General features: G+C 40.9%; 1 protein-coding gene across 8 annotated transcripts in view; it reads right to left on the reverse strand.

The window, feature by feature from the left end:
- LOC131401033 (protein FAM156A/FAM156B-like) overlaps positions 1 to 22,556 on the reverse strand; it is a 54,487-nt gene that overhangs the window by 23,868 nt on the left and 8,063 nt on the right. For 4 of the 8 annotated variants that reach the window (XR_009217507.1, XR_009217506.1, XR_009217505.1 and 1 more), the window contains 3 exons: positions 17,854 to 18,093; positions 16,667 to 16,798; positions 15,234 to 15,330 (listed from right to left, as the gene is read on the reverse strand). The exons of 2 other annotated variants lie outside the window; for them this stretch is intronic. The gene's annotated coding sequence lies outside the window, so the exon portion shown is untranslated. The remainder of the gene's footprint in view (positions 1 to 15,233; positions 15,331 to 16,666; positions 16,799 to 17,853; positions 18,094 to 22,556) is intronic. 2 more of the 8 variants (XR_009217508.1, XR_009217509.1) reach the window with 2 other exon arrangements.

Raw genomic sequence — 22,556 nt, forward strand, 5'->3', positions numbered from 1 at the left:
AGAGTGGGGGAAGGAGATGGTGAAGAGGTTCACACTGCTGTGCTGGGGGCTACATGCCACAGACCACATACCTGACCACTGAGAGGCGCCCCCGTCCCACCCACCCCTCCACCTTGTCACTTCCCCATCCCCAAAGAGAGAACCTGTTCCCTCCTCTCAATGCCTAACTCTGCTTTCAAGGGGAAGGGGGTGTGAGCGGCTCTACATTTCCTGTGGGGCTTTGTGCAAATTGTGAGGCACACACATTACCCCGCCTCTATCCCGCACCAGGAGACCAGCACCAGGGCAGGGCTATTTGCTCATGGGCAAAAACAGCTGCAAGGCTAAGGAATTCGGGGATTGAAGCTGATGTGGGCCTGGCTGATGCACCTCGTCCTCCTGGGGACACACACACACTGGCCCATCTCCGATGCCCTGGTGAATTTTTATCCCCCAAGACAACAGGAACCCAGTCTTGCATCTCTGGCCTTTCCAGCAGAGCTCTGAATATAGTCAGGGCTTAATGAACGTCTGCTAAGAAGTTCACTGACTTGAGAAACCACCTATCTCCTACTTACCTACCTTCACTCAAACATCTCTCCTGTCTAAAACCTGCCTAAAATCCCATCAGTTAAGCATTCACTTCTTTGGGATGAGCAGGTCACCTTCTGTTTCCCTGGAGAAACCTGGCCGGGAGACCATCATGAGCCCTCTGGGAACTGTCTCTGCCCATCCAGGACCCACAGGTAGCCTGGTGGACACATAACAGGAGATTGGAGAAGGGTTTTCTCAGTGTGGTGTGAAGTGTTATTCAGCTCTGAAGTCAATATAGTGGGATCCAACAAGCACTGTCAAAAAGGGAACAGATAGATCGACTACAAGACAGAATAGACGAAGCCGGTGATTCCACTGACCGGGTAGCATCTTCAGCCTCTTTTGCTGGTGCTCGGGCTGAGGTTCCTGGGCAGGATTCCAAACCCTCCACTTCCGCCTCCATCTCCACCATTCAAGCCCCACATCTACACCCATAAACTCCTTGAGTAGGACACTCCCTCTCCCAGCCAATGGGAGTTCTCTTCCCTGGAAGATCCTAAGTAGGAGGTCCCATCTAGACCAATCAGATCTAGTGTTGTCCTTAATGTCTGCCCTGCTCACCCATCAGGGAACCATTCACTTGCTCCACTGTGGTCTTCCCTGGCCCTATTTGATTTGAATCTGTAGAGCTGGCGGGCTGGGGCCAGAAATGGGATGATGGTGACCTCAGGAGAGGTGGAGGCCTCTCTCTCAGAGTGGACATGTGGAGGTCCCTGCATGGTGCTGAGCCCCCCTGCACCCTACACATAGTGGTTGGTTTTGAATACAAGACCCCCCTTTCCAGTGGTAGCTCCCAGGGCAGACTGCTCCATGTGGGTCTCTCAGCGGTACATTCCAATAGAGGAAGGTACCACCCTCCACTCATCATTCAACATCTTCCCCTTCCCCATCACCCACACTCTGGTAATTTGCCCAGAAAGGGTTGTTTCATGCCTATTTCCAAGGGGTGATTTCATCCCCAGCTCCCCCACCACCACCACCAAATACATCTACATGGGCAGTGGACTGTTCCATCTCGGTCTCATTTCCCCTAAAATCCCCACATGGATCATTCCAGTTGTAGACTCCAAGATCTTGTAGAGAGCCTTGGGATAGAGTCCAGCCTCCGGCTTAGAGCCTCCACCCCACGAATGGTGCTGAGGATGCCGGCAAAGGGGCACTGGTTCCCTTGCCCCACTGAGGGAAGTGTGAACTGGTAAAACAACTTTGCAGGGCTCTGTGGCAGCATCTACCAAAACTCAAATTCTACCTCGTCCCCACCCACAGCAGAATTTCAGCTTCATGAAAAGAGAGACACAGGTCGATCTTACGCTGTGATGTCTCACCAGCATTTAGAACAGTATCGGGTACACAAGTAGGTACTCAAGAGATGTTTGTTTAGCCAAAGAATTCTTTGATCTCCAGCAATTCCAGTTACAAATGTGTCCTAAAGAAATGTTCACGTGTTCACGCACGCATAGGGCCGTGTGTACAATGACAACAGCAAATTCTGGGGGGGAACAACTCTAAATGTCCATTAATAATCAAGGACCATTGGAAGGGTAAATGCGAGATGAAGTGTTCATATTATACCATGGAGCACCCACTAGCCTTGAAACAGAATGAGGGGAACCAGTTTGTACTAGCCAGAGAGCTTTTTTTTTTTCATTTTTTTAATGATGAGTAGCAAGTAAGAAATACTCATACTCACCCAGTGTCTGTATGTGCACGTGATGTTTGTAAATGCAGAAAACAGGGACAAGAAAGAAACACCTAATCCGACTACAGTGGTCACCTCTGAGGATCAAACTGAGGGAGGCAAGATTCGGACAGCTTATTACGTCTTCTGCTGTAGCCTACTGTATTGCCAAAAATGTCCAAAAATATATCCAAAAGTACACGCTTTCCTTTTTAAAAGCTTTTCATTTTATTGAGCTGTAATTCATGTACCACAAAATTCACCCTTTCAATGAAGTTGTACAATTCAGTGGTTTTTACTATATTCACAAGGTTGTGCAACCATCACCAATGTAAAATTCCAGAACAAATCCCATACCATTAGCCATCCCTCCTCAGTCTCCCCTCCCACCAGCCACTGCCATTCACTAACCTGCTGTCTGTCTCTATGCATTTGTCCATTCTGGACATTTCATATAAATAGAATCCTACACTAGGTGGCCTTCTGTACCTGGCTTCTTTCACTTAGCATAATGTTTTCAAGATTCATGCACGCTGTAGCATGTATCAGTCAGTACTCTATTCTTTCTATAGCTGAATAACATTCCATTATATGGATATACCACCACATTTGATATTCTATTCATTAGTTGTTTGGCATTTGGGTTGTTTGCACTCTTGGACTATTACGATTAATGCTACTAGGAACACTGGTAAACAACTTTTTGTGTGAACTTATGTTTTCACCTGTCTTGGATATATACCTAGGAGTGGGAGAGCTGGGCCATATGCCAACACTAGGTTTAACTTTTGGAGGAACTGCCAAACTGTTTTCCACAGCAGCTGCACCATTTTCCATTCCCACCAGCAGTGTACGAGGATTTAAAGTCTTCCACGTCTTCCTCAACACTTGTTATTTTCATTTTCTAAGTTATACCCAGACTAGTGGGTGTGAAGTGGTAATGCACTGTGGTTTCCCTAACGACGAATATTTTTGAGCATCTTTTCATGTGCTTATCGGACATCAGTTTATCTTTTCAATAGAAACGACTATTCAAATGCTTGGCATATTTTTAATTGGGTTATTTGTCTTTTTATTGTTAGATTGTAAGAGTCCTTTTTATCCTCTAGATACTGGACCCTTATCGGATACAAGATCTACAAATATCTTCTCCCATTCTTTGGTTTGTTTTTTTCACTTCCTTATGGTGTTCTTTAAAGCACAATTTTTTTTTTATTTTTATGAAGTCATTTTAATCTAATTTTTCATTTATTACCTGTGCTTTTGGTGTCGTATCTAAGAATCCACTGCCTAACCCAAAGTCACAAAGATTTACTCCTATGCTCTCTTATAGGAGTTTTATATTTTAGCTCTTACATTTGGATTTTGATCCATTTTGACTTAATTTTTGTCTGTGGTATGAGGTTTGGATTCAAATTTATTCTTTTGCATGTGGGTATCCAGTTGTCCCAGCACCATTTGCTAAAAAGACTGTTCTGTTCCCATTCAACTGTCTTGGCACTGTTGTCAAAAATTAATTCACCATAGATGTACGGGGTTTCTTTCTGGACTCTCAATTCTATTCCATTGACCTATATGTGTATCCTTATATCAGTACAACATCGTCTTGATTACTGGAGCTTTGAAATAATGTTTGAAATCAGACTGTGTGAGCCCTCCAACTTTGGTTTTCTTCTGCAAGACTGTTTAAGCTGGAATTTCCATATGAATTTTATGATCAGACTCTCAATCTCTAAAAAACTGCAGGAAGAATATCGACAGGGATTGCACTGAATGTTTGGATCAATTTGGGGAAATTTGCCATCTCAACAATAGTACGTCTTCCAATCCATGAACACAGGATGTCCTTCCATTTATTTAAGTTTTCTTTAATTTCTTTCAACCGTGCTTTGTCATTTTCAGTGTACAACTCCTGCACCTCGTTGGTTAAACTAATTCCCAAGTATATTATTCTTTTGATTCTACAGTACTGGAATTATTTTCTTCATTACTTATTTGGATTATTCACTGGTAGTGTACAGAAATACAACTGATTTTTCTAAATTCATTTTATAACTCACAACCTGAATCTGAAGTCTATGTTGTACTGAAAATAACTATAGCAACCACACAACGGAAGCCCAGCTCAACTACTGAAAAGACTGATTCAACACCAACACTGACACCCTGACAGAAAAAGGAAAGAAAAACAGACACATTACTTACAAGGGAACAAACAGGACAGCACATTACTCATTAGAATCTATGCAACACGGAATTTTCTAATTAGCGCAAATACATTTTTTTTTTCTTTTGCTGGGAAAGGTTCGCTCTGAGCTAACATCTGTTGCCAATCTTCCTCTAGGGGAGCCACCGCCACAGCATGGCTACTGACAGATGAGTGGTGTGGTTCCGTGCCCGGGAACTGAACCTGGGCCGCCGAAGCAGAGCATGCTGAACTTTAAACGCCAGGCCGTCAGGGTTGGCTCGGTATACTTTTTAGAAATGAAGATGAAATAAAAACGTTTAAACAAACAAAAAATTCATAGCCAGCAGATCTGCCCTATAAAACACGTTAAAGGAAGTTCTTTGGGCAGAGGCAAATGATATCACAAGGAAATTTCGATCTATGAAAAAAATTGAATTGTGCTGGAAATTGTCACCAACTAGGTGCCCCAGGGAACTCAAGGGTGGGTTTAGAAGCATTTAACTGTTTTTATGTTAAGGAGACAACCAGCAGCCACTCTGAAGCTAACCAAGCCTCCCTATAAGAGCTCCGCCCATGACCTTGCCTCATTTTTAATGCGAAGATCTCTTCAAGAGGAGATTAAGCCTCATTACCATAATCTACAGTGTACCCGCCTCTCCCTTTTGAATATTCATTCCCCAACCAAATAAAAGTCCCTCCTTCCCTTCCTTCGGGGAGCCATGACTTTGGAAATGATTCCTCATGGCCTCCTATTTGCTGCAAGTACACTTTACTTTGTGAGACAACTTCCACTGGTGTAGAGTCTTATTTAACTCACCAGGAGGCGAGCCCACTTGGTTCGGTAACAAAATGGTAAAATTGTGGGTAAATACAAAGCTTTTTCTGATATTTAATCTCTTTAAAAGATAACTGACTGTCTAAAGTAATAAACCGTAACAATGCATTGTGTAGCTTATGACACTGGTAGAAATAAAATGCCAGACAGCAATAGGATTGGGCCGGCCCCATGGCTTACTGGTTAAGCGCGCACGTTCCACTGCTGACGGCCCGGGTTCGGATCCCGGGCACGCACCGATGCACCGCTTCTCCGGCCATGCTGAGGCCACGTCCCACATACAGCAACTAGAAGGATGTGCAACTATGACATACAACTATCTACTGGGGCTTTGAGGAAAAAGAGATAAATAAATAAAATTATTAAAAAAAAAAGAAGCTTAAAAAAAAAACAATAGCATTAAGGATGGGAGAAAGGAAATGGAGGTACACAGTTGTAAGGTTCTTACAGTATACAAGAAGTGTTATAATATCATTTGACGTCATATTGCGGTAACTATATATTGTAAACCCTAGAGCAGCCATTAGAAAAAAAATTTTAAAGATGTATCTCTAGTGAGCCAATAGTGGAGGTACAGTGGAATAATAGCAAACGTTCAACTGATCCAAAAGAAAGGAGGAAATAGGAAAATCTGAATAAAAAATACATATGATAGAAAAACACAGCAAGATGGTAAATTTATTTATTTATTTTTTTAAAGATGGTAAATTTAAATGTAAACTGTTTACACCCTAAATGTACATCACCTACACATGTCACTTAAAAGGCCTAAAGTTTGTCAGTTTAGATAAAAATAGCAAGACCCAACTACATACTGTCAAAAAGAATCCCACTTTAAATATAAATAAATTAAGTTGAAAGTACACAAATGGAAAACGATATTTCCATGGTCTGAATATGTCCCCTCCAAAATTCCTATGTTGAATCCTAATCCCCAAACGTGATGGTATTAGGAGGTGGGGCCTTTGGGAGGTGATTAGGTCCTAGGGTGGAGCCCTCATGAATGGGTTTAGTGCCCTTACAGAAGAGGCTCCAGAGAGAGCCCTTGTCTCTTCCACTATGTGAGGATACAACCAGAAATCTGCGACCTGGAAGAGGGAACCCAACCATGCTGGCACCCTGATCTCAGACTTCCAGCCTCTAGAACTGTGAGAAATACATTTCTGTTGTTTATAAGCCACCCAGTCTGTGGTATTTTGTTACAGCAGCCCGAACGGACTAAGACAGATATATATACCCAGCAAACATGATTCAAATGAAAGCTGGAGGGGCTAAATTAACATCACACAAAGTATACCTCAGAATGAGGATTAATACAAGGGATAAAGATGGATACTACACAATAAAAGAGAGGCATATTCACCGAAAAGACACAAAAATCACGAATGTGCATGCATTTTCAAAATACAAGACCTAAAACCTGATAGAACTGAAAGGAAAAACAGACAAAGCCACAGATATAGTTGGAGCCTTCAACATTCCTCTGTCCACAATTGATAGCACAAGTGGACCAAAAAAAAAAAAAAAAAAAAAAACCATCAGGAACTATATAGAAGAGCAACTTGGGCAACACTACCAAAAAGTTGACCTAATTGATATTTACAGAACAAGGATAGCAGAATACACATTATTCCGAAGTGCACATACAATGCTCACCAAGATAGACCTATATGCTGTGCCATAAAGTATATCTCAACAACTTCTAAAGGACTGAAATCATACAAACTAGGTTCTCTGACCACAAAGAATTAAAATAGAAATTAGTTGGAACAAAATACCTAGGAAAATCACAAAGTATTTTGAAATTAAATGACCTTTCTAAACGATGCAGGGATCAAAGAAGAAATTGCAAGGAGAATTAGAAAATGAAAACATAGCATATCAAAATTTGTGAGGTGAAGCTAAAGCAGTGCATAGAAGGAAATTTGTATCAGTAAATGCTTATATTAGAAAATAAAAATGGTCTCAAATCAATGATCTAAGCTTCCACCTTAAGAAACTAGAAAAACAAAATCCGTTTAAACCCAAGGGAAGCAGAAGAAAAAAAAAAACAAAACGATGATCTGAACAGAAATCGATTTAATAGAAATCAAAACAATTGACAGAAAGAAATCAATGAAACTAAGAGCTGGTTCCCTGACAAGAGCAGTAAATTTAATAGATTTAGTAGCCAGACTGATAAAAATGAACGAGGTGGGTACACCACAGATTACCAATATCAGTAACACTAGAGGGGACATCAATACAGATCCTTCGGACATTAACTGGATGGTAAGAGAACATTATTAAATATATTATCCAAATAAATTTGATACTTAGATGAAATGAGAATATTCCTTGAAAGACACTAGCTAGCAAACCTCAGTCAAGAACAGGTAACATGAAGCTCAGGGCTGATCTTCCTCAAAAAAAAAAAAAAAACCAACAGATAACATGAATAGCTCTATATCTATCAAAGAGATTGAATTCAATAAAAACAAACAAACAAAACAAAACAAAACAAAACAAAACCCCTTCCCTCCACTAAAACTCAAGGCTCAAGTGGCTTCACTGGTAAATTCTATCAAACATGTGTGGAAGAAATAATGCCAGTTCTACAAACTCTTCCAGATAATTGGAGAAGAGGTCACACTTCTGAAAACATCTTATAGAGCTAGCAATACGCTGATATCAAAACCAGACAAAAACATTTTAAGGAAATAAAATGACAGACAAATATAACTCATGAACATAGACACAACAATCCAAAATAAAACATTAGCTGTTTGAAACTAGGAATATATAAAAAAGATAAAACACCATAGCCAAACGGGGTTCACTCCACGGCTTCAAGATTGGTTGAACATTTGAAAATCAGTCACTGTAATTCACCATAATAACAGACTAAAAGAAATACGAGCATCTCAATAGACGCATAAAAAGCATCTGATAAAATTCAACAAGGTAAAAACTCTCAGCCAAGTAGGAATAGAGAGGGATTTCTGTCGTAGTCTGTTTGGGCTGCTGTAACAAAAATACCATGGACTGGGTGGATTATAAGATAAGACAAATTTATTTCTCACATTTCTGGAGTTCTCACACTTCTGGAGGCTGGGAAGCCCAAGATCAAGGTGCCAGCAGATCTTGTGTCTGGTTCCTAGACGGTTGACTTCTGTGTCCTCGGATGGCCAGAGGGGCAAGGGAGCTCTCTGGAGTCTCTTTTATAAGGGCACTAATCCCATTCATGAGGGCTCCACCCTCACGACCTAATCACATCCCAAAGGCCTCACCTCCAAATACCATCACAGTGGGGAAAGATTTCAGCACAAATGTTGGGGAGACAGCAATATTCACTCTACGGCGACGTCCTTAAACTGATAATTGGTATCCACAAAAATATCTAAAACGAACATTATCCTTAATTGCGAAGGTCTGAATGCTTTCTCTCTAAGATAGGGAACAAGGCAAGGGCGTGTACTTTTGCCACTTCTGTGCAACATTTTACTGGCTGTTCCAGCCAACAAAAAAGGCGAGAGAAATAAGGAAAACAGTCATTAATCACAGGTAACACATGAATCTATAAAAAGAATCCACAAGAAAGCTACCTGAACTAACAAGTGAGTTCAGCAAAGTAACATGATACAAGATCAGTATGCAAAAGCCAATTCTGGTTCTATATACCAGCCACAAATAATGAAAAATTGAAATTAAAAAAGCAACATCACGTAGTCCAATACCAGTAAACAGGAAAGAGAAGTGTGCCATCATTGTCCCCACTCCCCAACTACAGAGCTGTGGCTCAGTAGTTTTGAAGCAGATAGCTCTGAACCTCTTCCCAGAGGAACTGACTTCATTTGCAATGGACTGTTGAGAAGGTCCAGCCTAGGGGCACTTTCAAAATAGTGGAAGTTGTGGTAAAAGGCAACTAGTAGAAGATCCGTGGAATCATTGCACTATATAGGCTAAACTGTAGGCTGGCTGGATTACCTGAGACAACCAGGGAGGGAGACAGCTGAAGGAGCCTGCCTGGGGTCAAAACAAATCTGAAACACTGACCTCAATAGCTATCTCTTCAAAGGAGCAGGAATTTCACTGGTTTAGATTATGGAGCAATTTATGTCCCAGGGCGTTGTTGAAAACAATAATCAGCCCACAATTAGTGGAGCTTAACAGCTGAGTGTGGTCAGGGATAGAGCAAGTCCAAGACAGGCCTTCCCAAACCCCAGTCACCCCAGGGTGACTGCGGGTATACCCAAGTGGGCATACCCAAGTGGGTTCTCCTGAAACAGTCAAATACAAAGCTTAACACAGCAAAGGTGGCAGGGGGGTGGGGGGGCGCACGGAGAGAAGGAACTCCACTAAAATAAACCAGCCAGACACTAAGCAAATAAACAAGCAAATAACAGTAACTAACCCAGGAGGGGTAGGATGGATCAGTACCCAGAACTGCTACAATATATTATCTACTTTAGATAGTCCAGTTTCCTACAACAACAACAACATTATGACACATGCAAAGAAACAGGCAACTATGAAAAAGCAAGCAACAGAAACTGCCTGTGATCACAACCAGATGTCGGATTTGATAGACAAAGACTTCAAAGTAGCTACTATAAATAGGTTCAAAGAACAAAAGGAAACCACGATCAAGTAACGGAAGGTATGATGAAAATGTCACATCAAATAGAGAATAACGATAAAGAAATAAAAAATTATAAAATTATAAAAAAGAATTATAAAATTATATAGTTATAAAATTGTATGTTAATTATAAAAAAGAACCAAATGGAAATTCCGGAGTTGAAAAGTACAATAATTGAAGTGAAAAATTCACAAGAGGAGATCAACAGTAGATTTGAACTACCAGAGAAAGACTGAGCAATCTTAAAGACAGATCGATAGAGATTATACAATCTGATGAAAGAGAGGAAAACAAATGAGGAAAAATAAACCGAGCTTCAGAGAACTATGGGACACTCTTAAGCACACCAACATACATGTAATGTGAGTATCAGGAGGAGAGAGAGGAGCAGAAAAAAACACTCAAAGAAATATTGCCTGAAGGAAGCTCAATGAACTCTGAGTAGGATAAACAAAAGGAGATCCACAGACACACAGTAAAAATGCTGAAAGCCAAACATAAAGAGAAAATCTTGAAAGCAACAAGAGAAAAATGACTCCTCGCTTAAGAGGGGAAACCCAGTAAGATTAACAGCAGATTTCTCAGCAGAAACAAGGGAGGACAGAAAGCATCAGGATAATATATTCAAAGTGCTCAAAGGAAAATACTATAGGAAGTATACTATCGGAAGAATCATATATCCAGCAAACTATCTTTTTGTGTGCGTGTGTGTGTGTGTGTGTGTGTGTGTGTGTGAGGAAGATTGGCCCTAAGCCAACATCCGTTGCCAATCTTCCTCTTTTTGCTGAGGAAGATTAGCCCTCAGTTAACCTCTGTGCCCACCTTCCTCTATTTTGCATATGGGATGCCGCCACAGCATGGCTCGATGAGCGGTGCGTAGGTCCACGCCCGGGATCCGAACCAGTGAACCCCGGGCCACCGAAGCAGAGTGCACGATCTTAACCACTATGCCCCCGGTCCGGCCCCAGCAAACTATCTTTTAAAAATGAAAGCAACGTCACTGAATTTGTTTCTTAGTTCTAACAGTTTTTTGGTGGAGTCTTTAGGGTTTTCTATGTATAAGAGCATGTCATCTGGACCTGGAGGACACTATGTGAGTGAAAAAAGTCAGACACAGAAAGACAAATACTGCATGATTTCACTGACAGGTGGAATCTAAAACAGTCAAACTCATAGAAGCAGAGTGTAGAATGGTGATTGCCAGGGGCTAGGGGGAGGAGGAAATGGGGAGGTGATGGTCAAAGGGTACAAAGTTACAGCTACGCAAATAAGTTTTGGAGATTGACTATACAGCATAGTGCCCATAAGCTAACAATACCGTATTGTATACTTAAAATTTGCTAAGAAGGTAAATCTTATGTTAAGTGTTCCTATCACTAATAATAACAACAACAACAACAATAAAGGGGGTGGGTGGAAACTTTGGGAGGAGATGGATACTTCTATGTCCTTGATGGTGGTGATGGTTTCACGGGTGTACACTTATTCCCAAACTTGTCGAGTTGTATACATTAAATATGTACAGCTTTTTACAGGTCAATCATACCTCAATAAAGTGTTTAAAAAAATAAAAGTGAAAGCAAAATAAAGGCATTCCCAGATGAACAAAAACTGAGAGAATTTGCTGCTAGCAGGACTGGCTTACAAGAAAAACTAAAGGAAGCTCAGGCTGCAACAAGTAACCCCAGATGGTAATTTGAATCCACAGGAAAAAACAAAGAGTGCGGTTTAAAGGTAATTATGTAAATATAAAAGACTATGTAAATATACATTTTTACTCCTTTCTTCTGGTAACTGATTTTAAAAGCAACTGTATAAAACAATATTATATAATTTATTGTTGGGCCAATAACATATATGATGTAATATATTTGCCAATAACAGCACAAAGGAGGTGGCTGGGAGCAAAGCTGTATTGGGTAAGGAAACGAGTCTGGATGGTAACTCAAGTTCACAAGAAGAAATAACGGGAATCAGAAATAGTGACAAAGAAGGTTAATATAACAGAAGCTATAAATATGTACTTGATATCCTGTCTTATCTCAGCTTTTTAAAAAGATATAAAATTATATACAACATAATAATGATAAGAGTGTATTAATGGGATGTACCTTTTATAGTTGTAATATATATATAACAATACCACAAAAATAGGGCAATGGGAATAGAGCTATATAGGAGTGATGTTTCTATATCTCACTGGAATTAGTGTAAATCTGAAGCCGACTGTGATAAGATGTGTACGGTAAGCCTTAGAGCACCTACTAAGGAAATAACTCAAAAAATATAGTGAACACATCATTAAAGAAATTAAAATGCTACATTAGAAAATATCCATTTAACGCAAAAGAAAGCAGTAAAGGAGGACCCAAAGAACAAACAGACATGAGACACAGAGAAAAAAAGAGTATAATGGCAGATGTAAGTCCAACTACATCAATAACAACATTAAATATGAATAGATTAGACAATCCAATCAAAAGGCAGACATTGACAGACTGGATTTAAAAAAAAAAAAAGCTCCAACTGTATATTTTCTACAGGAGACACAGTTTAGGTTCAAAGACACAAATAGACTGCAAGTAAAGTAAGGGAAAAGATATATCATAAAACAGCAACCGCAAGAAGGCTAGAGTGGGTATCCTAATATCAGGTACTTACTTTTAACATTCAACACACATTTACCATATGACCTAGCAATTCTACTCCTGGAGAGTTCTACCCAAGACAAATGAAAACATATGTCCACATAAAGACCCGTACTCAAACATTCATAGCACTTTTATTCATAATAACAGCCAACCCCAGAAACAACCCAAATATTGAACAACTGGTGTATGGATAAAAGGAAAACAAACTGAACTATACCCACACAAAGGAATATTACATACTAATAAAAAAGAACTACTGATGCATGTAACAGCATGGGTGCATCTCAAGCATGCTAAATTAAAGAGGCCAGACACAAAAGGCTACACATTATATGATTTCATGTAAATGGCATTCTCAAAAAGGCACAACTATAGGGACAGAAATATGTCAGTGGTTGCCAGGGTATGGAAGTGGAGGAAGGAGTCTGATGGCAAATGGCCCAAGGGAACATCTTTGAATGATGGAAATTTTCTGCATTTTTATTGTGGTGGTGGTTACACAACATATACATTTGTCAAAACTCTACATACAACAAACACATAGATAAGGAGAACAGATTGGTGGTTACCAGAGGGGAAGGGGGTGGGGGAGGGCGAAAGGGGCAAGGGGGCACATATGTGTGGTGACAGATGGAAATTAGACTATTGGTGGTGAACACGATGCAGTCTATCCAGAAAATGAAACATAATAATGCACACCTGAAATTTACACAATGTTATAAACCAATATGACTTCGATAAAATAATTTAAAAGTTAAAAAAACAAAACAAAAACACTCTACAACTATTTATCTTAAAAGGTTGACTTTTATTGTATGTAAATTATATCTTACTACCTCTGACTTGTTTTTAAAAGGAAAAGGAACTTTTAAGCAAAGTATTTAAATATTGGTTACTGCATTACATTTAGACCAGGGGTTCATAAAAATAAAAGTCTTATTTCTGAATTTTTCACAGACCTGGCCCTCTTCCGGTATTCCCCATGTCAGTGGATGGCACCATCCTACTCTTACTACTCAACACAGAAACCTGGTCTTAACCATTTACTTCTCCCTCTCCTTCACCTCAAGTCCAAATCCTTGCTGAGTTCTGTCCATTTTACTTTCTAAATATCTGTTCAATCTTTTACTTTTTTGTGTGTCCACTACATTAGCTCTAGTCCAAAGCCTCTCTCCCTTTGATTGTCAAAACCACCTTCCAACTGGTCTCTCACATCACTCAGGGGTCTGTCTCCCTCCTCCCTCCCCTCCCCTTTCTCTCCCTTTCTGTCACACAGGTGCAGGCCTATCCATTGCTTTTTAGATAAAAACCATATTCCTACACAAGCACTTCAGGGCATGGTCTAGCCCCTGCCTACCTCTCTAGTATTATGGAAAGCAGAGCTTCCTCTTCTTGTCTCTCTTATTGGGCTTCTTTCACATCCTCCAACTCCCCAAGCTTCTCCACCTACATTGTCCCCTCTTCCTGAAGGCTCCTGATTAACTCCTGTGTGTCTTTCACATTTCAACTCAAGCATTGCCTCTTAAGAGAAGACTTCCCGAAAGGTCTTGCTAAAGGTCATTTCTTCCCAAGCCGTGGAGGGCGCCTCTTTGGTACCACCAATCACAGCAGTACTTTTTACAGTTATTTGTGTGATCATTAGATTCACTATTGCCTCATGATTTGACATAAACTCCATGAGGGCGGAATGTTTCTTTTTTTTTATTGTATCTCCCAGGCATCCAGCACAGTGCCTAGACCACACTTGAAGCTTGGTGAATTGCAGTTAAATGAATCAAGTCTCCCCCTCCATCTTTGTTAAACATGCGTGCCCGCGCGCGCGCGCACACACACACGGTGACCATCACAGGTATCCAGAACAGCGAGCAGTGTCTGGGCAGCCCCCCCGACCTGGATCAGAAGGTTGGGGAGCACTGGTAGTTTTGCTAGAGGATGGCTTCCAGCTTCCCTAAGGTGCCACAGAACTACTCTCAGCAGGGCTAAGAAGCTTTCTGCATCTGTCAATGGTAAGGGCCGAGACCTTCGTGCCTGCACACACACTCAGTGCCCCCTTGTTAGGGCTGATGGCGAGTCCTCAGAACACTCATCACCAACTGCAGTAATTCCCTCCCAGACCAGGGAGTCCTGCCCCACAATAAAGGAGCACTCTATCCTCTTAGCAGAAAAGCAAGGCCAGAAAACAGACTTTTCGCTGTTTATCTCCTCTTAATGAGTTCTCTCACCTCTGCATTCACTTCCACATGTCTTCTCTGAGTCACCCAATCCAATCCTGCTAATTCCCAACCAATTATTGCCAGGACCTGTATCCGCATCTCGCTTTCTGTGTATGGATGTATTAGGGGAGGGTTGGATCTAACTACTGCACTATGTACTTTCTTTCTCTTTTCCCTTCTGAATCTGTAGGCTTCCAGACTTCAAGAAAAGCGCTCCAGATCGCCCACAAAAGGAGCGGTGCTGCAAGTGAGGTTGCGACTCTCATCCACAGAGTAGTTCTAAGCAGTACTGCCTTCTAAGAAGCACACGCTGCCCCACTGCCCCAAGGGAGCCAAGAGAGAGCGAAGGCCTAAGAAGTCTTAACACGGACACTTATCTCGATAGCATACTAGCCTCTTTGTAAGGACGTGCGAGTCTGGTTTGGTTTTTGCCTGTACTGACTGTGGCCTTTTTCACAGCGCTTGCAGACTTACCTCACTCTCCATCTGGACCTCTCTGCCTCCCACGCTGCTCCCCGCTACTGCACCACAGATCTTGCTCCTGCTTTAAACGCACTGATTGGTTTTTCACCTGGCAAGGATGTAGAAACAATTTTTTATCCTGAAACGTCAAGACACCTAAGAGAATGAGTCTTCAGAAAAACTATTTTAAAAATTATAATAGGAACACTGGCTGTGTAATAACGAAGATACAGCAAATGGTACAGTGAATAAAATGTTATGTGAAAATTATCTAGAGTTTCACACTTAGAGAAAAACACTGAATATGTGGTTATTCCCTTCCAGGCTTTTTTCTATGCATTTTTTAAATTAGGAGTTTGGAAAGCGGAGGTAGTGTCTTTATACTGTATGCGTTGTTTTGTTTGTTTGACATTATACCATAAACTACTTTCCATAATGATAATGACGATGAGGATGCTGATGCTGACGTCGATAGGAGCAAACACACGTACAGACTCTGATATGGACCAGAAACTGTTCTTTGCGATGTGTGCATATTGACTCGTCACCCCATAGCATTTCATGCACTTAGGAGACATCATGTTCAATCCGTACACAGGTATGATGTAATCTGATTAATGCTGCTGGACATGTTCACCTGCCTTTTGATCCAGAGGACACTGGACACTGAGGTGCATTCCAGAGTTTAGGGTCGCATCTCATGTGTCTTTATGTTTCTCTCTGGCCTAGGTACAAATCTGACTCTGCCCTTGCCGGCTAGGTGACTTTGGGCAAATTATTTCACCTGTTAATCTCTATGTGTTGCAGCTTCCTCACCTACAAAAAAGGATAACATTAAAAATGCTTACCTCACAGAGTTGCTGTAAGTACTCAATGACTTTTAAAATTATATATGGAGAGAGAGAGGGCTAAAAACAATGCCAGGCCTATAGGAAGCATCCAGAAGTGTGAGCTTTTATTCACTTCTGCTTTCTGCTTGTACCCATTATCCCTCCCTCCTGTTTGCACCCTCACCCCTCTCTCCCTGCCCCCCGACTTTCTCTTCTCCCACTCCCACTCCACTCTCTCTCCCCTTTGCCCCTTTCCTCAGACTCTCCATCTGAAAACAGTTTACCCTCTCCTCATGATCTAGCTCAGAAAATATTAATACCTTTTATTAAATCAATAATGAATATTAGTGGTAGAAATAATGAACACAATAAAACTGACAATGTGAAAACTACACAAGAAGTAAAGGGTTACTGAAGAAACTTCGACTCCTAGCAGTTTCATATCTTCATCAGGTTCAAATCTTCACAATTTGATGTAGGAGAATTAGACTAGATAGAACTAACAGCAGTAAAAGAAATCATATGATGAGGTTCTTTGGCCTTTAAATATCACTCTTTAAAATGTTTTTTAAACTTTATATACTCATGTTCTATCATTATCCAGTGACCACTTACTTTTCCAGCATTATACAAATCATATGAAGAGGTCATCAGAGTTCTAATTTCCTAGAGGAGTTTCCACTCAAATTTTCCATATGAGCACATGATGATGAAACCCTGGCAGTACCTTCAGGCTTCATGATAACCCTACAAGGAAAGTTGAATATTCATTATGCTAATAAAAATATGACCTTCCCCATGCCCCATACACTCAGTTCTTGAGTCCCTGAAGAGCTGAAGTGATCGTGCAAAGTCCATCCAGTCAGTCAAAGGTAGTCTTGACACTCTCTCTCTGGAACATGCTCCAGGAAAATGTGGCCACAGCAACAATATTAACAAAAGTAACAACAACAACTAGAATTGATTGGGAACTTATCATATGCCAGGCACCGTCCTGACAGCTTTACGTGTCTTAACATAGTCGGTGCTCTAAACTGTCCCACGAAGTAGCTAAATTTACTACTAACTAGTGTTTTCATTTTACTAATGGAGAAATGAGGCACAGAGATGCTAAGTAACTTGCTCAGTGTCACCCAGCAGTAAGTGGTGGAGCCACAGGTCTGCAGGCACTGTGGAAAACTCACTGTGTTGTGTATTTATTCAATCAAGGGTAAGATCCCATGGCTACTGCAAAATATGTAGAATAACAGCTAACATATAACACAAATTGATTTTACAGCATGGAACCGCAGAATAAATAGAAATTTGATTTCAATAGAAATCTTTTAGATCGAGGCTTGACAGGATTGGAATCAGAATACTTTGGGGAAACGATGATGTGAGAGCCTCCATAATATAGCAGACAGCATGTCAGTCTCCTAGCCCGAGGGTCTTGGGTTTGTGACTCAGACAAAGCACCAACCCGATGTCACTTCTACACTCTCACAATGGAGAGAGAAGCCTGGGAGCAGGGAGAATAAGACTATTCCCCTGGTCCAGTAGCTCCCAGACAAGTTGTCCATGTGAGTCGGAACCCAGGAACTTTTAAAAAAATGCACATTCCGTGATCCACATCCAGTGAGTCTCATTTAGTGTGGCCAAGATAGTGCCCTAGAATCTGTGGCCAAGATAGTGCCCTAGAATCTGTGATTTTTAACTCTGCCTAGGAAACTCTCAGGAACTTTATTAAATCCGTTGGATAGCAAGACTGTCCCCAACGTACTGACTCTTCCCAGGACAGACACACAGTTGAGAAGACCAACCAGAAAGCACACAGGAAGACAGAACATAATGGACACAGCATGAGAGTCCAATCAAGGGCAGGGCAGTGGATCTTTTGAGAAGACAACAGGACTCCACTGGCCTTCTCCCTGAAGGCTTCTGTTTATCTCAAATCCATTCTCTCTGTGTCTGGTGGATGGAGGTGGCAACAGGAGATGACCTTTTCCGTATGAGCACATGATGATGAAACCCCGGCAGTACCTTCAGGCCTCACGATAACCCTACAAGGAGAGTTGAATATTCATTATGCTAATGAAAATATGACCTTCCCCATGCCCCATACACTCAGGGCTGTACGGGCCTGTATGACCTTTTGGGATTTTAGATCCCACATGGCATGGGCTTTTTTTTTTTTTTTCTGCATGCAAAGTCCAGGAGCTGAGGCCACGCCTGCTGTCCCATAGTCAGAGCTCTGTCAGGTGTGACTGGAGGCTCAGCAGTTAGTTTGTATTCAAAGTGCTCACAGCAGCTTGGAAAGGCTGCACGGGAAATACTTCTTTAGGATAAACAGAGCGTTTCCAGGAACAGTTTGGACAAACAAGATCAATAATGTCCTCGCTCCGTCCGCCTCTCCCCAGGTGCCAGGTTTGTGTTTTTTCCATTGTTACAATATCAGTGTATACAATTCTGAAATCAAAATTTACATGTTTAAAGTTATCCCCTACTCTCCTCCAAACCTTTTGTCTGGTAGGGTTGTATGCAAGAGGGACTAAAGAATTTTCATAGAAGAATATGTTCTATAATCTAACTATAAAGACACATCATGTTTAGGAACTGGTCAGGATGAAATCCTGAATTTTAAAAAATTTTCAAAATGGGCTTACATAACCTCCTGTCCCCTTTGTCTCTATCATTTATCCAGTGAGCAGACTGGAAAAGATCAATCCCTTCCTGGGGCAGCTGTGTTGAATAGCTACACTGCCTAACATCTGACATCAATTTCCTCACACACCCAGATGCAACAGCCACAAAATACAAAGCCATTTAAAAAAATTCCCCCTTTTTCCCCCTTTCATTGAAAGTTTATTCAACCGCTTAGCACTCAACTGACACTTACAGGGTTACCATTACAGCCGCCTGGGGGAGATACCGGCTGGAATGCTGGGAGGGGCTGTATCAGCAGCAGCAGCAGCAGCCACGTTGAAGAAAAGGCTAGAGTGTTTTTTCCCCTTCTTTGCCTCTAGCTTATTTAAAGCTTTGCTCCAGCCCAGGGAACTGATTTGTTTCCTCCCACTTGGAGGAGAGAGCAAGTTACACTTTTCACACTTTTGGCCGACCCAAAGGTCACCTTTGGGAACGTCTGGATCCTTTTTCCCCCGCACCGGGAGGAAAGAACAAACACCCAAGTCATGAGCTGGCTGCACTTCTTCCCCCTCATATCATTCAGCACGGCAAAAGCAGCCAAGGGATGCAGTGAGCTTAACTATCCTGAAATTGGATCATTTATCTGCAAATTCTGTAAGTAACATTTACCTGTCACAACAGACAGCAGCTCAGGTGCTGTTTCATATTACGAGTACATCCATCCATAGCCACCGAGGCACAGAAGGTTCACCGTCCCTGCCCCTTCATCCTTCCTTTACTCCAACAAGGCTTTCACCTTATTTCAGGTGAAAGTCAGGGTCTTGCCAGTGAACCCCATGGCAGCCACTACTGTTTCAGATATCCCAAGACCACCCTCACTTTCACCCTAGGATGAATCCCTAGGAAGGCTCCAAGGACTCTGCTTATAGTCATCCTCATGGCTAAGATTTACCACAGCAAAAGGATTCAAAGCCAAATCAGCCAGGGGGAGAGGTGCCCTGGGCAAAACCCGGAGGAAACCAGTGCAAGCCTCCAAGAGTCCTTGCCCAGTAGAGTCACACAATTTGTCCCTCCAGCAATGAATTATGACAGATGTTTGAAATGTTGTCTACCAGGGAAGCTCATGAGAAACTCAGGTCCCAAGGTTTTTACTGGGGGCTGGTCACATAGGCACTGTCTGCCTAGCATGTCCCAAGACTTCAGATCTCCAGAAGGAAAGCAGGTGTTTAGCATAAAACATACTGTTTGGACAAACACTTTAGGAAGAGTAAACCACCCTTCTCAGGTAGGGAATGGTGGGAAACCTCCCGAAATCCAAGTTCCCAGATGCAAGGTAAGGGCCAACAAGCTGGCCTTTCTAAGGATAGTAGTCTCAGGCCTGCTATGTTAACTCTTTTCTGCACAGCACTCAACAATAAAGCTTCAAAATATATAACCAAGTCAGACAGAACAGAAAGGAAAAACAACTCTACAATTACACTTGGAGACTTCAACACTCTCTCAGTAATATATAGATCTAATTAAGAGAAAATGAGCAATATGTCTATGAACTGAATGGCACCATGAACAACCTGGATATAACTGACAAATATAGAACCCTCCACATAACGACAGCGGAATATACATTCGTTTCAAGTACATATGGAAGTTTCACCAAGGTAGACCATATACCGGGTCATAAGTCTCACCAATGTAAGTCTTACCAAATGTAAATATAGTTGAAATCACACAAAGAACGTTGTCTGACCAAAAGGGAAAAGCCACCAATAAGTAAGAAGCAGTTAAGAGGAAAATCTCCAAACACGAGAAAATTAAACTATACACTTCTAAATAACCCATGGGTCAAAGAGCAAGACTCAAGGGAAATTAGAAAATATTTTGAACTGAATAAAAATGAAAATACAATATATCAAAATTTGCAGGATGCAGTAAATGTCCAGCATCAAACACTTGTCTCAGAAAGAATAAAGGACCCAAATCAATTATAAAAGCTTCCACCTCAAGAAACTAGAAAAAGAAAATCAAGACAAACTCAAAGCAAGCAGAATAAGGGACATAGAGATTGGAGCAGAAATCAGAAGAAGAATAGAGAAAATCAATGAAACCAAAAGCTGGTTCTTTGAAAAGGTCAATATAATTCATAAACTACCCAGACTGACAAAAAAAAAAAAAAAGAAAGAAAGAAAGAAAGATAAGAAAAGACACAACTTCCCAATATCAGGAATAAAATAGGTTACAGACTCCAGAGAAATTAAAAGGATTCTACAAATAACTCTACGTTCCCACATTTGGCAACTTAGACAAAATGGAACAATTGCTTGAAAGACACAAACTATTAAAGCCCAACCAAAAATAAACAGATAATCTGAATAGATATATATCTATCAAAAAATCAAATTTGCCATTGGAAAACTTCAGAAATCTCCGGGCCCCTATGATCTTCCCCGGGAAATCCTACCAAACATTTAAGAAGAAACAACAGCAATTCTACACAACTCTTCAAGGAAATAGAAGAGAGGGAACGCTTCTTGAATCACTCTATCAGATTAGCAGTACCCCGATACCAAAATCAGACAAAGACAGCATTAACAAATCAAATTCAATAATATATAAAAAGAATAATACACCATGACCAAGTGGGGTTCATCCCAGAGATGCAAAGCTGGTGAAGTATTCAAAAATCAATCAATAAGTAGGCATACCAAAGAAAAAGAACCACACGATCATCATATCAATTGATGCAGAAAAAGCATTTGACAAAATTCAACAGCCATTCATGATAAAAACATTCAGGAGTAGAAGGGAGCTTTCTTAGTCTGACACAGAGCATCTACAAAAGTACCTACACCTTCCATCCTATTTAACGGAGAAAGACTAATGCTCTCTTTCTAAGATCAGGAATGAGGTCAGGAGGATAGCCACTCTCACCCCTGCTATTCAACATTGTACTGGAAGTCCTCGCCACTCTAGTAAGGCAAGAAAAAGAAATGGCTTACAGATTGGGAAGGAGGAAATAAAACTGCTCCAATTCATAGATGACATTATCTACATAGAAAATCCCATAAAATCTACTAAAAAAAAACTCCTATAATAAGTGAGCTCAGCAATGTTGCAGGATACAAGCTTAACACAAAAAAAATCAAGCAGGGCCGGCCCTGTGGCTTGGCGGTTAAGTGTGCGCGCTCCGCTCCTGGCGGCCCGGGTTCGGATCCGGGCGCGCACCGGCGCACCACTTCTCTGGCCATGCTGGGGCCGTGTCCCACATACAGCAACTGGAAGGATGTGCAGCTATGACATGCAACTATCTGCTGGGGCTTTGGGGGGAAAATAAATAAATAAATAAAATCTTAAAAAAAAAATCAAGCATATTTCTATATACTATCAATGAACAATTACAAGACAAAAAAAAATACATACAATTTGCAATAGCTTCCAAAAAAAGACCTAGCAAAACATATGCAGGATCTGTATGCTCAAAACCACAAAAAGCTGAGGAAAGAAATAAAAGAAGATCTAAATATATGGAGACACATACTGTGTTTATGGGTTGATAAATTCAATATAATTAAGATGTCACTAGTCCCCAAATGGATCCATCAATTTCAGACAATTCCAATTAAAAAATCCCAGCAGGATGTTTTATAGATATAGACTGACTGATTATAAAATTTATGTGGTTAGAATAGCCAAATGATTTTGAAAAAGAAAAACAAAATTGAAGAAGTAACACCGATTTTAAGATTTATATCTCAGCTACAGCCAAGATATGGAAACAACCTAGGTGTCCATGGATGGATGAATGGATAAAGAAAATGTGGTGTATACATACATACAATGGAATGTTATTCAACCATAAAAAAGAAGAAAATCCTGCCTTTCG

Source organism: Diceros bicornis, chromosome X (assembly GCF_020826845.1).
Source record: "Diceros bicornis minor isolate mBicDic1 chromosome X, mDicBic1.mat.cur, whole genome shotgun sequence".
In the NCBI taxonomy this organism is placed as follows: Eukaryota; Metazoa; Chordata; class Mammalia; order Perissodactyla; family Rhinocerotidae; genus Diceros; species Diceros bicornis.